This window comes from Dipodomys ordii, unplaced genomic scaffold, assembly GCF_000151885.1.
Source record: "Dipodomys ordii isolate 6190 unplaced genomic scaffold, Dord_2.0 Scaffold215, whole genome shotgun sequence".
Taxonomy (NCBI): Eukaryota; Metazoa; Chordata; class Mammalia; order Rodentia; family Heteromyidae; genus Dipodomys; species Dipodomys ordii.
In genome coordinates this window covers 1,014,327-1,030,866 of record NW_012267431.1, presented here as the reverse complement: position 1 = coordinate 1,030,866, position 16,540 = coordinate 1,014,327, and positions in this window count along the sequence as shown.

Sequence of the window (16,540 nt, the reverse complement as noted above, 5' to 3'; positions counted from 1 at the left end):
CCTGCATGCCAAACTAAACAGGGTAACTGCCTGCTCATTTTTTTAAAAGATGTAAATAGGATCAAGAACGTCTGAGAAAGTACCTCAGTGGTAGATGTTTGCCTAGCAATTATAAGGCTCTCAATTCAGTCTCGGGCACATTAGATTAAATAAGTAATCCCCATCCAGAATTCCAGAACTCAAGAGGGAGGCCAAGGCAGGAGAATTATGATATTAGGCCAGCCTAGGCTACAGAGTATGATTTGATCTCAAAAGATAAATGGCCAGGCGCAGGTAGCTTGTGCCTAGAGTCCTAGCTACTCAGAATGCTGAGATCTGAGAATCGAGGATCGAAGCCAGCCTGGGCAGGAAAGTCTGTGAGACTCTTATCTCTAATTAACTAACCCCCTCCAAAAAAAGCTGTAGAAGTAGAGCTGGTCATAAGCATGTTCTATGTATCATTATTTGGATTATTTCCAGAGAAGTTGTTATCACACTGTTATCACTGTTCATGATAAACAAATGATGGGCGGCCTGTCCTGCGGAAGCTCTATTGTTCCTTAGTGGTAGTTTCAGCCCAAGATGCTAGCCATTATTCCTGTTTTTCCCAGATCCCAAGGTGATTACAAAGGGGGCTACACAGAGCATGGCTTAGAACAAAGATGCATACAAAATGGAGACAGAAGTAGAGCTGTGGCTTAAGTAGGAGAGCACCAGACTCAGGTTAAAAAAAAACTCAGGGCTGGGAATGTGGCTTAGCGGTAGAGTGTTTGCCTAGCATGCATGAAGTCCTGGGTTCAATTCCTCAGCCAGAAGTGGCACTGTGGCTCAAGTGGTAAAGTGCTAGCCCTGAGCAAAAACAAGCTCAGGCACATTGCGCTGGCACTAAGTTCAAGCCCCAGGACTGCAAAAAAAAAAAAAAAAAAAAAACACAAAAAAACTCAAGGACAACATCTAGACCCTGAGTTTAAGCCCCAGGACCAGCACAAAGAAACAAACAAATCCCATATAAACAAATAAATGTAACCCAGAGTCTTCTACTAATCTGAAACCAGAGTTTTAGGCTCTAGGCCCAAACTACTGAGATTCTATATGTCAGGTAGGGCCACTTGTCCTACATACAAATAATGAAATGATAATGAAATGTAGAGAAAGAAGATATATTACACAGCACAGGCTTCTTCAGCCATCTTTAGGGTGCAGAGGTGAAGTTTAGGTTAAACTAGAGGAGGAATCATTAGAAAGGTATGCAGAGTTAAACAGACCCAGTCACAAGCATGATCTGATTAGTCATTATGTTACTCTCTTTGCTTCCAAGGTTTCAGACAAGCTGTTATCTCTATTCTAAGGAGATTCTAATTCTGTTTCCATTCGTAGCCACTGAGGAGGCTGAGTTCTACCAGTAAGTACTGAGGTTTGAACTCAGGGCCTGAGTGCTGTCCCCTTAGCTTTTTTGCTCAAGGCTGACACTTTACCACTTGAGCCACACCTCTATTTCAGGCTTTTGCTGGTTATTTGAGGTAAGAGTCTCATAGATTTGTCTGTTTGGGCTTTGAACTGTGATACTCAGATCTCAGCCTCCTGAGTAGCGAGGATTACAGGTGTGAGCCATTGGAACTTTTTGGTGCTGGAGATAGAACCTGGGAACATGTGCATCATTAAGCCACTCTACCAAAATCTACACTCTAATACCATATTTTTATCTTATTGTTCTATAAACAAGTATGGCATTTGTTTGTCTACCATTCACATTTGTGTGTGTGTGTGTGTATGTGTGTGTATGTCAGTCTGGGGCTTGAACTCAGGGCCAGGGCACTACCCCTAAGCTTCATTGCTCAAGAAGGCTATTGCTCTACCACTTGAGCCACAGCTCCACTTCCAGCTTTTTTAATGGTTAATTAGAGATAAGAGTCTCATGGACTTTCCTGCCCAAGCTGGCTTCAAACTGCAGTCATGAGATCTCTGTCTGGCACCTGTTGTTGTTTTTTCGGGGGGAGGGTGCTGCCAGTCCTGGGGCTTGAATTCAGGGTGTGGACACTGTCCCTGAGCTTCTTTTTTTTGGGCGGGGGTCCGGTCATGTGGCCTGAACTCTAGGCCTGGGCGCTGTCCCTCAGCTCTTCAGCTCAAGGCTGGCACTCTACCACTTGAGCCACAGCACCACTTCCGACTTTTTTCTTTTTGCTTATGTGGTGCTGAGGAATTGAACCCAGGGCCTCAGGCATGCAAGGCAAGCGCTCTACCACTGAGCCACCTTCCCAACCCCAGACCCTGAGCTTCTTTTGCTAGCACTCTACCACTTGAGCCACAGTGCCACTTCTGGCTTTTTCTGTTCATGTGGTACTGAAGAATGGAACCCAGGGCTTCATGCATGCTAAGCAAGCACTCTATCACTAAGCCAGATTTCTAGCTTTGTTTTTTTAATATTAATTTATTTAAACAGAAAACTGTACATATCAAGGCATTACACCATGACCTGGCCATTTCCTTACTCCTATTTAGAAAAACAAGAACTTCCTCATGTTCCTTCCAGGCCTAATCTACTGCACTACTCCATTCAGATTCTTGTAGATGAGTCCACAGGAATGTCCCCCAACGTGCCCACAAAACCTCGGATCACATTTTTAAGATTCAACTGGAAAGCTTGACTTTCCCATCAACACTGAAACCATGGGATGTGGGTTTCCTAATTTAGGTTGCACCTATATCTGAGGTTGCCTTTCCCATAGCCCAGAAGAAAGCCTGAGATAGACCCACCCAATTAGGCAGGGAGAAGAGAATGGCACATTCCTTTGTGAATACCCAGTTATATAGAATTGGCATTTTTGTAGGAATATGTACAGATCTGGATGCTCTGGGATGGCCTTGTGCCACTCAGTGCCTGCACCACCTTTGCACAAATCTGGAAAAATCTCTCATGGTTGATGTTACCCTAGTAAATATATTGGGGATGATAGCTCTGCAGAACAGCAGGATACAGCCCTCAGCTTAACTAGCTCAGACTTACAGTAGGTTCAGTAGGTTCTACATGGTGGCCATGGAGATCTGGTTACCATAGAAACTGTATAAGATGAGCTGGGAAGCTCTAGCTAGGGTGGACAAGATTGTAGAGAGCTGGCATCAATAACTTCTCCAGGGTGCCAGACACTTTCATTTTTTATTTTGGTCAGTCATGGGGCTTGAACTCAGAGCCTTGGCACTTTCCCTGAGCTTTTATGCTCAACGTAGTACTTTAATACTTTGAACCACAGTGCCACTTTTGGTTTTCTGTGGTTAATTGGAGATAAGAGTCTCATGGCCTTTCCTGCCTGGGCTGGCTTCGAACTACCATCCTCAGATCTCAGCCTCCTGAGAAGCTAGGATTACAGGTGTGAGATAGGATTACTGGTGCCTGGCCAGCCAGCCACTTTGTTTATTAGAACTCAGAGGCGCTCAGGACTGAAGTTACCCATGATGAAGCACTTCTTAGACACAGCTACTTGAGCTGACTGGTGCAGGTGCTTCCTTCAGTGGATTTGAACTCAAAGACAGTATTTACAAGGGTGTCAGGCTCCTAAGAAACTTAGGCAGCTTTCCATAAAGGAAGACGATATCCTGTATATAAAGCTCCTGAAGATTATGCCGCTGCTCCAGATGGACTGATTATTTGTAGAAATACCAGAAATTGGGCTGGGAATGTGGCTTAGCAATAGAGTGCTTGCCTAGCATGCATGAAGCCCTGTATTCAATTCCCCAGTACCATATAAACAGAAAAAGCTGGAAGTGGTGCTGTGACTCAAGTGATAGAGTGTTAGCCTTGAGCAAAAGAAGCTCAGGGGCAGTGCCCAGGACTTGAGTTCAAGCTCTAGGACTGGCAAAAACAAACAAACAAACAAACAAAACACCAGAATTCTTAGAGTGAGAACTATAAAATTTTGCACTTATCTTGGAGAAGTTAGGGATACAAAGGTTCATCATCTGGCCCATGTAATTGTAATTCCTCTGTACAGTATTTTCACAGTAAAATAAATAAATAAATAAAATGGAAAAAAAGAAACTTTTTTTTTGCCAGTCCTGGTGCTTGAACTCAAGGCCTGGGCACTGTCCCTGAGTCTCTGTGCTCAAGGCTGGCACTCTACCACTTGAGCCACAGTATCACAGCACCACTTCTGGCTTTTTCTGTTCATGTGGTACTGAGGAATCAAACCCAGGCTTCATGCATGCTAGGCAAGTACTCTATCACTAAGCCACATTCCTAGCCCTAAATTTTTTTTAATGTATTTTATTATTTTGCTGCTGCTGCTGCTTCTACTTACTACTACTACTACTATGAAGGTGATGTACAGAGAGGTTACAGTTTCATAAGTCTGGTAATGAGTACATTTCTTTTTTATTTCTTTTTTTTTATTGTGAAATACTGTACAGGGCTGGGAAGGTGGCTCAGTGGTAGAGCGCTTGCCTTGCATGCCAGAGGCCCTGGTTTCAATTCCTCAGCACCACATAAGCAAAAAGAAAAAAGCCAGAAGTGGCACTGTGGCTCAAGTGGTAGAGTGCTAGCCTTGAGCTGAAGAGCTGAGGGACAGCGCCCAGGCCCAGAGTTCAGGCCCTACAACCAGAACCCCCCCCAAAAAAAACAACTGAGGGGGGCTGGGAAGGTGGCTCAGTGGTAGAATGCTTGCCTTGCATGCATGAGGCCCTGGGTTCGATTCCTCAGCACCACGTAAGAAAAAAGCCGGAAGTGGCACTGTGGCTCAAGTGGTAGAGTGCTAGCCTTGAGCTGAAGAGCTGAGGGACAGTGCTCAGGCCCAGAGTTCAGGCCCCACGACCAGACCCAAAAAAAAAAAAGAAGCTCAGGGACAGTGCCTAGGCCCTGAGTTGAAGCCCCAGCACTGGCAGAAAAGAAAAGAAGTCTCATTGTCTTTCCTGCCTGGGCTGGCTTCAAATGGTGATCCTCAGATCTCAGCCACCTGAGTCACTTGGAATACAAGCATGAGCCAGTGATGCCCAGCTCTGTGTATCATCTTGATGGATCTGGAGGAAATATGCAGATGTGAACCAGTTTTAGTTGCATCATGATATTATTTAGTTGGTTTGTCACTATTTTCTTGATGTATGCACTGAGAGCAATAAATTTGCCCCTCAGGACTGCTTTTGCTGTGTCCCACAGATTTTTTTGTGATGTATATTCGTTTTCTTTGAATTGTAGGAACTTTTTAAATTCTTCTTTAATTTTTTTCTGTGACCAAGGTGTTGCTCAGAATTGTGCTGTTCAATTTCCATGTATTTGAGTAATTTCTATGGTATGCTTTGTTATTGAGAATAGCTTGATTCCACTATGGTTGGATAAAACACAAAGGTTATGTTGATCCTCTTGTATTTGCTTAAATTCTTTGTATGAACTATGATATGATCTATTTTTGGAGAAAGTTCCATGGGCTGCTGAGAACAGCAGTTGTTGGATGGAAAACTCTGTAGATGTCAATTAAGTCCATTTGAGATATGGCATCATTTAATTCAGAGGCTTCTTTGCCATTCCTCTGGTTGGTAGATCTGTCCTTTGGTGAGAGTGGGGTATTAAAGTCTCCTAGTATTATTGTGTTTGGATCTATTTTTCCTGTAAGTCTGAGAGTATTTGCTTAACCTATTTGGGTGATCCAATGTTTGGAGTGTATAAATTGATAATGGTGATATCCTCTTCTTGGATTGTTCCCTGTATTAATATGTAGTGTCCTTCTTTGTCTTTTTGTATTGATGTTAATGAAAAGTTTATTTTGTCAGATATCAAGATGGCCACTCCTGCCATCTTAGTGGGAGTATTTGCATCCCTTCATTCGGAGTTTGTTTTTATGTTTGGCTGTGAGATGGGTCTCTTGAAGACAACAAATGGAGGGATCTTGTTTTTCTGATCCAATCTTCCATTTTCTTTAGACTGGTGAATTGAGTCCATTAATATTTATGGTTACTATAGAGAGATGCATTGTGTTTCTTGTCAATTTCCTGCTTTCCTAAGTTTTTCTTCTTTCCTTTCCTCCTGTGCTTACTAAGTTGTTCTTCTAGTGATATCTGTCTGATATGGATCCCTGATCTTGATTGTTTTCTTCAGACTGTATTTGCCTCTTAATATTCTTTATAGTGCTGGTTTATTGTTTATGAATTCATTTAGTTTTTCTTTACTATTAAAAATGTGAATGCTAGCTTCACTAGATATACCAGTCTGGGTTGGCAGTTATTGGTTCTCAGGGCCAGGATGGTACTTTCCCAGGCTTTCCTGGCATTCAGTATCTGTGTGGAGAGATCTGCAGTGATTCTGATTTTTTTCCATTGTAGTATAGTTCCTTCTTTGCTTTTGCTGCTTGAAGAATCATTTCTTTATTGTTCAGATCTAGCATTTTTACTATGATGTGCCTAGAAGTGTTCCTCCTGGGATCCTGTTTTCTAGGTGTTCTGTATGCTTCTGTTGTGTAGGTAAGATTTTCTCTTTTAAGATTGGGGACAGGGCTGGGAAGGTGGCTCAGTGGTAGAGCACTCGCCTTGCATGCTTGAGGCCCTGGGTTTGATTCCTCAGCACCACATAAGCAGAAAAAAAAAGCCGGAAGTGGTGCTGTGGCTCAAGTGGTAGAGTGCTAGCTTTGAGCTGAAGAGCTGAGGGATAGTGCCCAGGCCCAGAGTTCAGGCCCCACGACTGGACCCACTCCCCAAAAAAAGATTGGGGACATTTTTGGCAATAATTTTGTTGGTATTCCTCATCTTTGTCGACCCCATTATATGAAGGTTAAATTTCTTGGTACCCTCTGCTTGTTTTTGGACTTCCCTTTGGCATATTTTGAGTGTTTTTTCCATATCTGTGACTTTTTTCCAGTTGCTGTATTTTGTCTTCAGTACCTGATATTCTATTTTTCATTTCATTCACTCTGTTAGCTATGACTTCCATTGTGGTTTGTATGGAGGAAATTGAACCATTTATGATTTCTTTATGATTTACTTCTCAAAGTATTAGTTTTGTCTTTTAATGAGGTGTGTACTGCATCTATTCTTTTTTTGGGGGGGATGGGTTGTAGAGTTTGAACTCTGGGCCTAGGTGCTGTCCCTCAGCTCTTCAGCTCATGCCACAGCTCCACTTCCTGTTTTATGGTGGGTAATTGGAGGTAAGAGTCTCACGGTCATTCCTGACTGGGCTGGCTTTGAGCTGCAATCTGTAGATCTCAGCCTCCTGAGTAGCTAGGATTACAGGCATGAGCCACTGGCACCTGGCTGCATCTATTCTTTTTTTTTTTTTTGTCCAGTCATGGGGCCTGAACTCTGGGCCTGGGCACTGTCCCTCAGATCTTCAGCTCAAGGCTAGTGCTCTACCACTTGAGCCACAGCGCCACTTCCGGCTTTTTTCTTATGTGGTGCTGAGGAATCAAACCCAGGGCCTCATGCATGCAAGGCAAGTGCTCTACCACTGAGCCACCTTCCCAGCCCCTCTGGCTGCATCTATTCTTGAGTGCATTTCTTTTTTGAAATCCTGGATCTCTTTTGATAATTCATTTCTTTGTTCTTTAAATTTCTGACCCATTTCTCCCTTCAATTCTTAAGTCATTGCCTCTATCAATTCTTGTATGTAGTGTTTGTCTTCTGTTTCTTTTTGGCTTTCACTGGAGTTCTTCCCTGGGTGGCTGCTGGCCTTTGAGGATGGTTTGCTGTCTTAGCTGTTGAAGAATCTTGTAATTTTTCCCTGACTTTTTTTTTGTAAAGATACTATACAGAGGGTTACAGTTACATGAGTGAGGTAATGAGTACACTTCCTCTTGAACACTGTTACCCCCTCCATTGTTTTCCCCCTACCATCCCCTCCCTACCTCCCTTCCCCGAGTTTTTTTTTATTGTGATAAAGTGATTACATAATTTCCGGAAATTCACAGTATTGTGGAATAATGATGCTCATTTAAAGTCACAAGTTCATTCTAACTTTCCTGGAGCAAATTGTCTATCACAGTCTGTAATATATAACGGTGCTCACATGTTATATACCATATATGTGATTAGCAGCATGGGGATATTTAGTAGTGGTTCAACCAGATGAGTTTTTCCCTGACTTTTGCACAAGGATTCAGAGATTATTGGAATCACATCCTGAACTGTTTTGGTCAATAGGTGGCTGCCTTTGCTTGGTTCTGGGTTGGTTCCTGGGTCAGTAGCACCCGCCTGGAATACACAGGTGTGCCTCCTTCCACCACTGGCTGCTCAAGCCTGCCTACCATTCCCGACTTCAGCCAGGGACCAGCAGCACAACTCTACTTGATCTCCCTCCCAGGGAGACCAGGTGGGGCTTGTTCTGTTGGAGCCTGCTTGAGGTTCCCAACTTCAGCCAGGGACCCTTGGTTTAAGTTGTTAGTTAGAGCAACCACCCAAAACACACAGGTGGGGCTTCTTCCGCTGCCAGCTGCTGGAGCTCACAAGCCCAGTTCCCAGCTTCAGTGGGATTAGTAGCCCAAGCAGGAGGGGGAGGGGTCTGGGTCTAGCTCTGGGGGTTATGCCAGTGCTGGTCTCTCGTGGCGGGGTGCCCCCATTGGGGTACTCACTTATCATGGAACTGGTTAAGGGCTGTCCAGTGTTGTGGCAGATCGCTGTATCTGTGTACTGCAGATTGCTGTCGCCACTGCACTCTGTTGTGATGATTGTGGGCTGGGCAGGGTGGTTTTGGGAGCTCCGGGTCTGGGTTTCATGGTCTCTGTCTCTGTTTACACTGTCCAGGTCTGGTGTCCTGTGAGTTTTCTGTGCTGGAGTTCTATGGACCGCTGTGGCTCTGAGGTCTCAGGCAGCAGCAGGCCAGGACAATTTGGCAGCTTGGCGCAGAGCCACACCGCCAGCGAGGGGTGGAGGAAGGGTCTTTGTGCAGGTTCTGAGCTCCAGGTCTGGTTTCACGGTACCTTTTTTTTGGTACATTTTTTATTGTAAAAATACTGTACAGAGGGGTTACAGTTACATGAGAAGGTAATGAGTCCATTTCCTATGGAACGTTGTTACCTCCCTTTGTTTTTCCCCTACAATCCCTTCCCGCTCCCCCACCTCCCAACTCCTCCCTCCCCAACCCCCAGTTGCAAAGTTCATTTTCCACATAGGATCGTGTACGTCTCATTATTACAATGGGTCAACCTGTATCCTTATTTCAGAATTTTGTTATTTCCCTTCCCCTCCCCAAATTAGAAAAAAATGTATATATAAGATGCAGGGCACCAAAATCAAACACAGTGAAAATAGGGATTATACCATGGGGGAAGAACATACAAAAGAAACAAAAAAAAACACCACATGGTACATTAATAAGTACATTACAAACAACAACAATAAAGATAAAACCACTTGTGTCTCTATCTTGGAGTTCATTTGGCTTAGGTCCCATGGTTTCCCTTATTTGCAATAACTAGTATATGTCTAGGACAAGCAGAAAAGTTCACGGTACCTTATCTCCATTTCTGTTCTGTTTACACTGCCTGGGTCTTGCACCACGGGAGTTTTCTGTGCTGGAGTTCTACAGATTGCTGTGGCTTTGAAATCCCAGGCAGCCGCAGGCCAGGCCCCTTTTGCAGCTTGGTGCAGAGCTGTGCCACCGGCAAGGGGTGGGGGAAGGGTCTTCATGCTTTTCGTCTTTGTGTAAGTTCTGAAGTTCTTTTCTTTTTTCAGTTCCTGTATTTCTCCAGTTGTTTGACTTTTTGCAGTTGTCGATCTCTTGGAGGAACTGATTGTTGGAAGTTGAACTTTCTATTTGGTTGGAGAGAGCTGTGGAGTTTTCCTGCTGCTTTGTTGCCATCTTGTCTTCATTGAACTTATATCTTCATATCTCAGCCTCCTGAGTAGCTAGGATTACAGGTGTGAACCACCCATGCCTGGCCAACTTTTCTCTTAATGCATTCTAGAAGGATGGACTGATCCTCATAAAGCAGCACTCTTCTTTAAAGCTCAAGATCACAAACTGTGATGGCTTTTTCCAATGTGAGTCTAACTTCCTCTGGAGCTCAGGAACAGCCACTTGGCTTCCTGTTACTGACCTGGGATTTCTTTGTGTCTGGATGGGCCTAAGGGAGTCCATAGTGGCATTCTGAATTTGGGGGGGGGAATTTGGTCGTGGGGCCTGAACTCTGGGCCTGGGTGCTGTCCCTCAGCTCTTCAGCTCAAGGCTAGCACTCTACCACTTGAGCCACAGCACCACTTCCGTTTTTTTCTTTTTGCTTATGTGGTGCTGAGGAATGGAACCCAGGGCCTCATGCATGCAAGGCAAGCGCTCTACCACTGAGCACCTTCCTAGCCCCATAGTGGCATTTTGAACGTATACAAGTACCCTGGGGACAGCCCTTGATAGATTTGTCCTGAGAGATATGGATAAACACTGTTCTCTTCCATTCCTAAGGGTGCTGTGCCACTGAGCTACACCCTTATTCCAGACAGACAACTGAGACACATTTACCTAGCTCCACAGAATGTCCTTGGTGACATCAAGCCCCAGCTTAACGAACTTGGATCTGCTTTCCCTTCTTCCCTGTTTAACTCTTCCTTTCCCTCACTCTTATTCTGTGGAACAACTCTACAAAGTAAAGGATCTACAAGTGTCACTGGATGCAGGTGAGAGTTTTTGATGTTTCCCTCTAAAAGTAGGGACTCTTCACTTACGGTCATTGACTTCCATCGCAGAATATGAATTTCTGGTCAGGCACCGGTGGCTCATGCCTGTAATCCTAGCTACTCAGGAGGCTGAGATCTGAGGATCTCGGTTCAAAGCCAGCCCGGGCAGGAGAGACCGTGAGACTCCTATCTCCAATAAATCACTAGAAAACCGGAAGTGGCGCTGTAGTTCAAGTGGTAGAGTGCTCACCTTGAGCTGAAGAGCTGAAGAGCTGAGGGACAGCGCCCAGGCCCAGAGTTCAAGCCCCATGACCGACAAAAAAAAAAAAAAAAGAATTTCTGGACAAGTCATAAGGTTAAGAAAACTTGATGGAGCAGGCAAGTCGGTAAACAGACAAGCAGCAAGGCAGGGGCACACTAACAGACTGTGGGTGCTCTTGAAGGGAGAGAGACACACAGCTCTTTGGCATCAGGGATATTAATATGATAAAAGCAAGGGGTCTGACTTAAAATTATGGAAAGATGGGTATTTATTGCTCTCAATCACTCTTGGTGTTGTTATACTTTCTAAGTTTCTGGCTCTTGTTTACCATTCTGGTTGTTTATGTTTTGGGCTTACTCTTTAATTTGGGGGGGGGGAATTTCTCTCAGAAGGATGCATCCTGCCATCAAACTGATGCTAATTCTTTTTTTTTTTTTTGCCAGTCCTGGGGCTTGAACTCAGGGCCTTGGCACTTGAGGTCAGGAACACATCCTGTTGTCTCTCACAATTACAGAGACATATGTGGCATGGCATAATGGTGGTTGGGCTGGGCCTAAATAGGGTCTCAGCAGGGAACAGGTCTATAGGTTACTAAATCTGCCAGTCCAGTGTCTGGGACTGGTAATTTCTATCAGCCAAGTGCTCGCCCTTGCCTCCAGGGATCTGGGCATGTCCATCACCTGGGAAGCAGGGGGGTGGGGCAGGGGGTTTCCTTCCCCCAGCATGAAAACAAGATTCCAGATCCTAACATCCACCATGTGGCCAATATGGTGCCAGCCAGACATGACCTCCTTACTTCAGTACTGGGGCTTGAACTCGGCTTCAAGCTTGCCTAGACTTTTTCACTCAGGGTTGGCACTTTACCTCTTAAGCCACAGCTCAAGAGTGATTTTATTGATTTGTTATCAAGAGATTGAGACAAGGGCTTCAAACATGGTAAGACAAGTGATCTTCCAGTGAGCTACTCTTCCATACCCTGATTTTAAAAATAATTTTTTGAACTAGGCACTAGTAGCTTATGCCTATAATTCTCACTGCTTGGGAGGCCGAGATCTGAGGCTCATGATTCAAAGCCAATCCAGGCAGGAAAGTTCATGAGACTCTTATTTCCAGTGAACCACAAAAACAAAACAAAACAAAACAGAAGTGGAGCTGTGGCTAAAGGGGTAGAATGCTAGCCTTGACCACAAAAGTTCAGGGACAGCACCCAGGTCCTGACTTCAAGCTCCATAACTGACAAAACAATAATAATTTTTGAGTGTGTGCCAGTACTGGTTACAATCTCCCAGACTTTTCTGCTAGGGCTGGCATCAAGCTGCAATTCTGAGTATCTTTCTTTCGTTCTTCCTAAGGCTTGAACTCAGCATCTGGGCACTGTCCCTGAGCTTCTTTTGTTCAAAGCTAGCATTCTACCACTTAAGCCACAGCACAACTTCTGGCTTTTTCAGAGTAGTTTATTGGAGATAAGTGTCTCATGAACTTTCCTTCAAACAGCAACCTCAGATCTCAGCCTCATGAATAGCTAGGATTACAGGTCTGACCCGCCGGTGCCCTACCTGCCTGCCTGCCTGCCTGATTGCATTCCTTGCCTTTCTTCCTTCCTTCCCTTCCTTGCCTTCCTTCCCTTCCTTCCTTCCCTTTCTTTCTTCCTTCCTTCCTTCTTCCTTCCTTCCTTTCTTTCATTTTTTCTTTTGTTCTTTCTTTCGTTCGTTCTTTCTTTCTTTCCCTTTCTTCCAGCTTGTCTACTTTTTTTTCATTCAAATAGCCACTAGAGTTTACTTGATGTTTTAATATCCATAGGGGCACTTTGTAGTTTTTGTGCCAGTACTTGAACTTGAACTCATGCCCTAGGCATTGCTCTTTAGCTTTTCCATGCAAGGCTAGAGTTGTACCACTAGAATCTCACTCACCCCAACCTCTGGCTTTCTGTGTGTGTGTGTGTGTGTGTTCTGGCCCTGGGGCATGAACTCAGTGTCTGGGCACTGTCCTTAAACTTTTTTTGCTCAAGACTAGTACTCTACCACTTGAGCCACAGCACCACTTCCAGCTTTTTCTATGTATACGGTACTGAGGAATCAAACCCAGGGCTTCATGCATGCTAGGCAAACACTCTACCACTGAGTCACATTCCCAGTTCTCTTCTTCCTTTCTAATACTTGTTTCCTCTAGTTTCTGTTATTTACTTCATTTATTTAATGCAGAAAAAGGTCTTGGGCTGGGAATGTGGCTTAGTGGTAGAGTGCTGCCTAGCATGCATGAAGCCCTGGGTTCAATTTCTCGTACCAGATAAACAGAAAAATCCACAAGTAGAGCGGTGGCTCAAGTCATAGAGTGCTAGCCTTGAGCAAAAGAAGCTCAGGGACAGTGCCCAGACCCCAAATTCAAGCCCCAGGACTGGCAAAACAAAAAAATGAAACAAGGTCTCACTATGTTGCCCAGGTTAGCCTGAACTGGAGCCAGACACCAATTTTCATCACCACATCAGCTTCTGTCTCTTCATTTCTTGACTAAAACTGCCTAATTCTTTTAGGACATTTCAGGTGCCTCAGGGACCAATGTCCTTGTCCTGTTTTCCTCTTTAGTAAATGTCTTCTGTATCTAATAAAATTAACCACTGCTGGTGATTTGAAATAAACTTTTTTTTTTTTTGGTTGGCGTGGGGCTTGAACTCTGGGCCTGGGCGCTGTCCCTCATCTCTTCAGCTCAAGGCCAGCGCTCTACCACTTGAGCTACAGCGCCACTTCCGGTTTTCTGGTGGTTTATTGGAGATAGGAGTCTCACGGTCTCTCCTGCCCGGGCTGGCTTTGAACCGAGATCCTCAGATCTCAGCCTCCTGAGTAGCTAGGATTAAAGGCGTGAGCCACCAGCGCCCGGCGAAATAAACTTTTTGAAGTATTAAAGATATATCCAGAGATACTAGCCTAAATAGAGCAGGACACTAAAATCCATCCACGGCACGTAAAAAACAATTTTAGGCTGGACATTGGTGCCTCATGCCTGTAATCCAAGCTACTCAAGATGCTGAGATCTGAAGATGGTGGTTCAAAGTCAAACCTGGCTAGAACGTTAATGAGATGCCAATTCACCACCAAAATGCCAGATTTGGAACTGTGGCTCAAGCGGTAGACTACTAGTATTGAACACAAAAGCTCAGAGAGAGAGAGCACACAGGCCCTGAGTTCAAACCAAGAGGGTGAAAGAGGATGAATGTACTAGAAATAGGCTTTTGGTGTATATGATAACATATAGTAGAACAATGAGACCTGTTGAATTGTTTTAAAGGGGGAGGAGATAAAGGAGGATGATAAGGGGTGAGGTTGATAGAATACACTACTTACTAGTGTGGAAATGTCACAATGGCATCTCTCTTTCCTTGTACAACTAATATATGCTAATACAAATAAATAAATTGCCAGTCTACAACAAAAAAGCTTTGTCTTTGGGCTGGGAATGTGGCTTAGTGATAGAGCGCTTGCCTAGCATATATGAAGCTCTGGATTAGACTCCTCAGTACCACATAAACAGAAAGGGCCAGAAGTGGCACCGTGGATCAAATGGTAGAGTGGTAGAGTGTTAGCCTTGAGCAAAAGAAGCTCAGGGACAGAATCCCCAGGCCGTGAGTTCAAGCTCTAGGACTGGCAAAAAAAAGTTTTCTTTTCATATTTTTTCTTTTTTTTTTTTTTGGTTTGTTTTTTTGTTTTTGTTTTTAGTAGGTCATGGGGCTTGAACTCTGGGCCTGGGTGTTGTCCCTGCACTCTTCAGCTCAAGGTGAGTGCTCTACCTCTTGAGCCACAGTGCCACTTCCGGTTTTCTAGTGGTTTATTGGAGATCAGAGTCTCACGGACTTTTCTGCCCGGGCTGGCTTTGAACCGTGATCCTCAGATCTCATATTTTTTTCTTGGTCAAGATAGATTAGGGAAAATGAGGCACAGTAAAGAACAGCCAGGCCAGATGCTGGTGGCTCATGCCTGCAATCCTAGCTACTCAGGAGGCTAAGATCTGAGGATCACAATTCAAAGCCAACCAAGGCAGGAAAGACTGTGAGACTCTTACTTCCAATTAACTACCAGAAAACTGGAAGTGGAGCTGTGGCTCTAAGTGGTAGAGCGCTAGCATTGAGAAAAAGAGCTCAGGGACAGTGCCCAGGCCCTGAGTTCTAGCCCCACAACTGACATAAAATAAATAAAGAACAACCAGGAATTCAGCAACACGTTTTGAATGAGCAGCTCTATTAGAAACACAAGCATTATCTTCTTTGCCTTATACTCCATAAACTGCAGAATTAGTACAAAGATTTTTCTTTTGAAAAGAGGAGCCTGAGATCTGAGGATTGTGGTTCAAAGCCAGCCTAGGCAGGAAAGTCCGTGAGACTCATCTCCAATAAACCACTAGAAAACCGGAAGTGGCGCTGTGGCTCAAGCAGTAGAGGGCTTGCCTTGAAGACTGTGAGACTCTTACTTCCAATTAACTACCAGAAAACTAGAAGTGGAGCTGTGGCTCTAAGTGGTAGAACGCTAGCATTGAGAAAAAGAGCTCAGGGACAGCGCCCAAGCCCAGAGCTCAAGCCCCACGACCGACAAAAAGAAAAGAAAAAAAAAGAAAATATGTATGATAGAATGCATTTTTTGAAGAGATTTCCAAACATCCATGATCAAAATTTAATGAGCAGATCAATCTTGAGACCCTGAGCCCAAGTGATAAAAGGACAACACCAAGAGTGATTAAATGTGCCAGGTGTGAGAACAAAGAAAAACATTTATCCTAGAATAACTTGACATCAAACCCTGCCTTTTTATTACATATTCCTACATCAAAACAGCTTGGTGTGGTCCTGGGTTTCGTTGTTATTGTTGTTGTTGTTATTGTTAGTGTTATTGCTTTTTGTAGGGAGTAAAGGGGAAACACAGAAATGGGGAGAGGAAGGGTGAACAAATGTAGTTATGGCATTCAGTATACATTATGTGAAGTGAACTGTGAAACTTATGGGCAGGGACAGGAGTGGGAAACTGGGGGAAAACAAATGAAAGGGTGACATTGTATTCAGGTGGGGATGGTAGCTTAGTGGTAGAGTGCTTGCCTAGCAGTGGCGCTGTGGTACTGTGGCTCAAATGGTAGAATGCTAGCCTTGAATAAAAAGGCTCAGGCACAGCACCCAGGCCAAGTTCAAGCCCAGGACCTTCTCACACAAAAATTTTAAAATAATACTATACTAAGACATTATTTGAGCCCCATAACTGACAAAACAAAATATCCACCAAGACTATTCTGGGCTGGGAATATGGCTTAGTGGTAGAGTGCTTGCCTAGCATGCATGAAGCCCTGGATTCAATTCTTCAGTACCACATAAGCAGAAAAGGTGGGAAGTGGCACTGTGACTCAAGTGGTAGAATACTAGCCTTGAGCAAAAGCTCAGAGACAGGGATCAGGCACTGAGTTCAAGCCCCAGGACTAGCAAAAAAACAAAAATAAAAACACAACAACAACAACAACAAAAATGAAAACAAAACAAAAAAACAATTGATAAAAAGGAAGTGGCACTGTGGCTCAAGTGGTAGAGCGCTAGCCTTGAGCTGAAGAGCTGAGGGACAGTGCCCAGGCCCAGAGTTCAGGCCCCACGACTGACCCAAACAAACAAACAAAATGGAGAACCTGGCGCAGGTGGCTCATATCTGTAATCCTAGCTACTCAAGAGGCTGAGATCTGAGGATTGAGGTTCAAAGT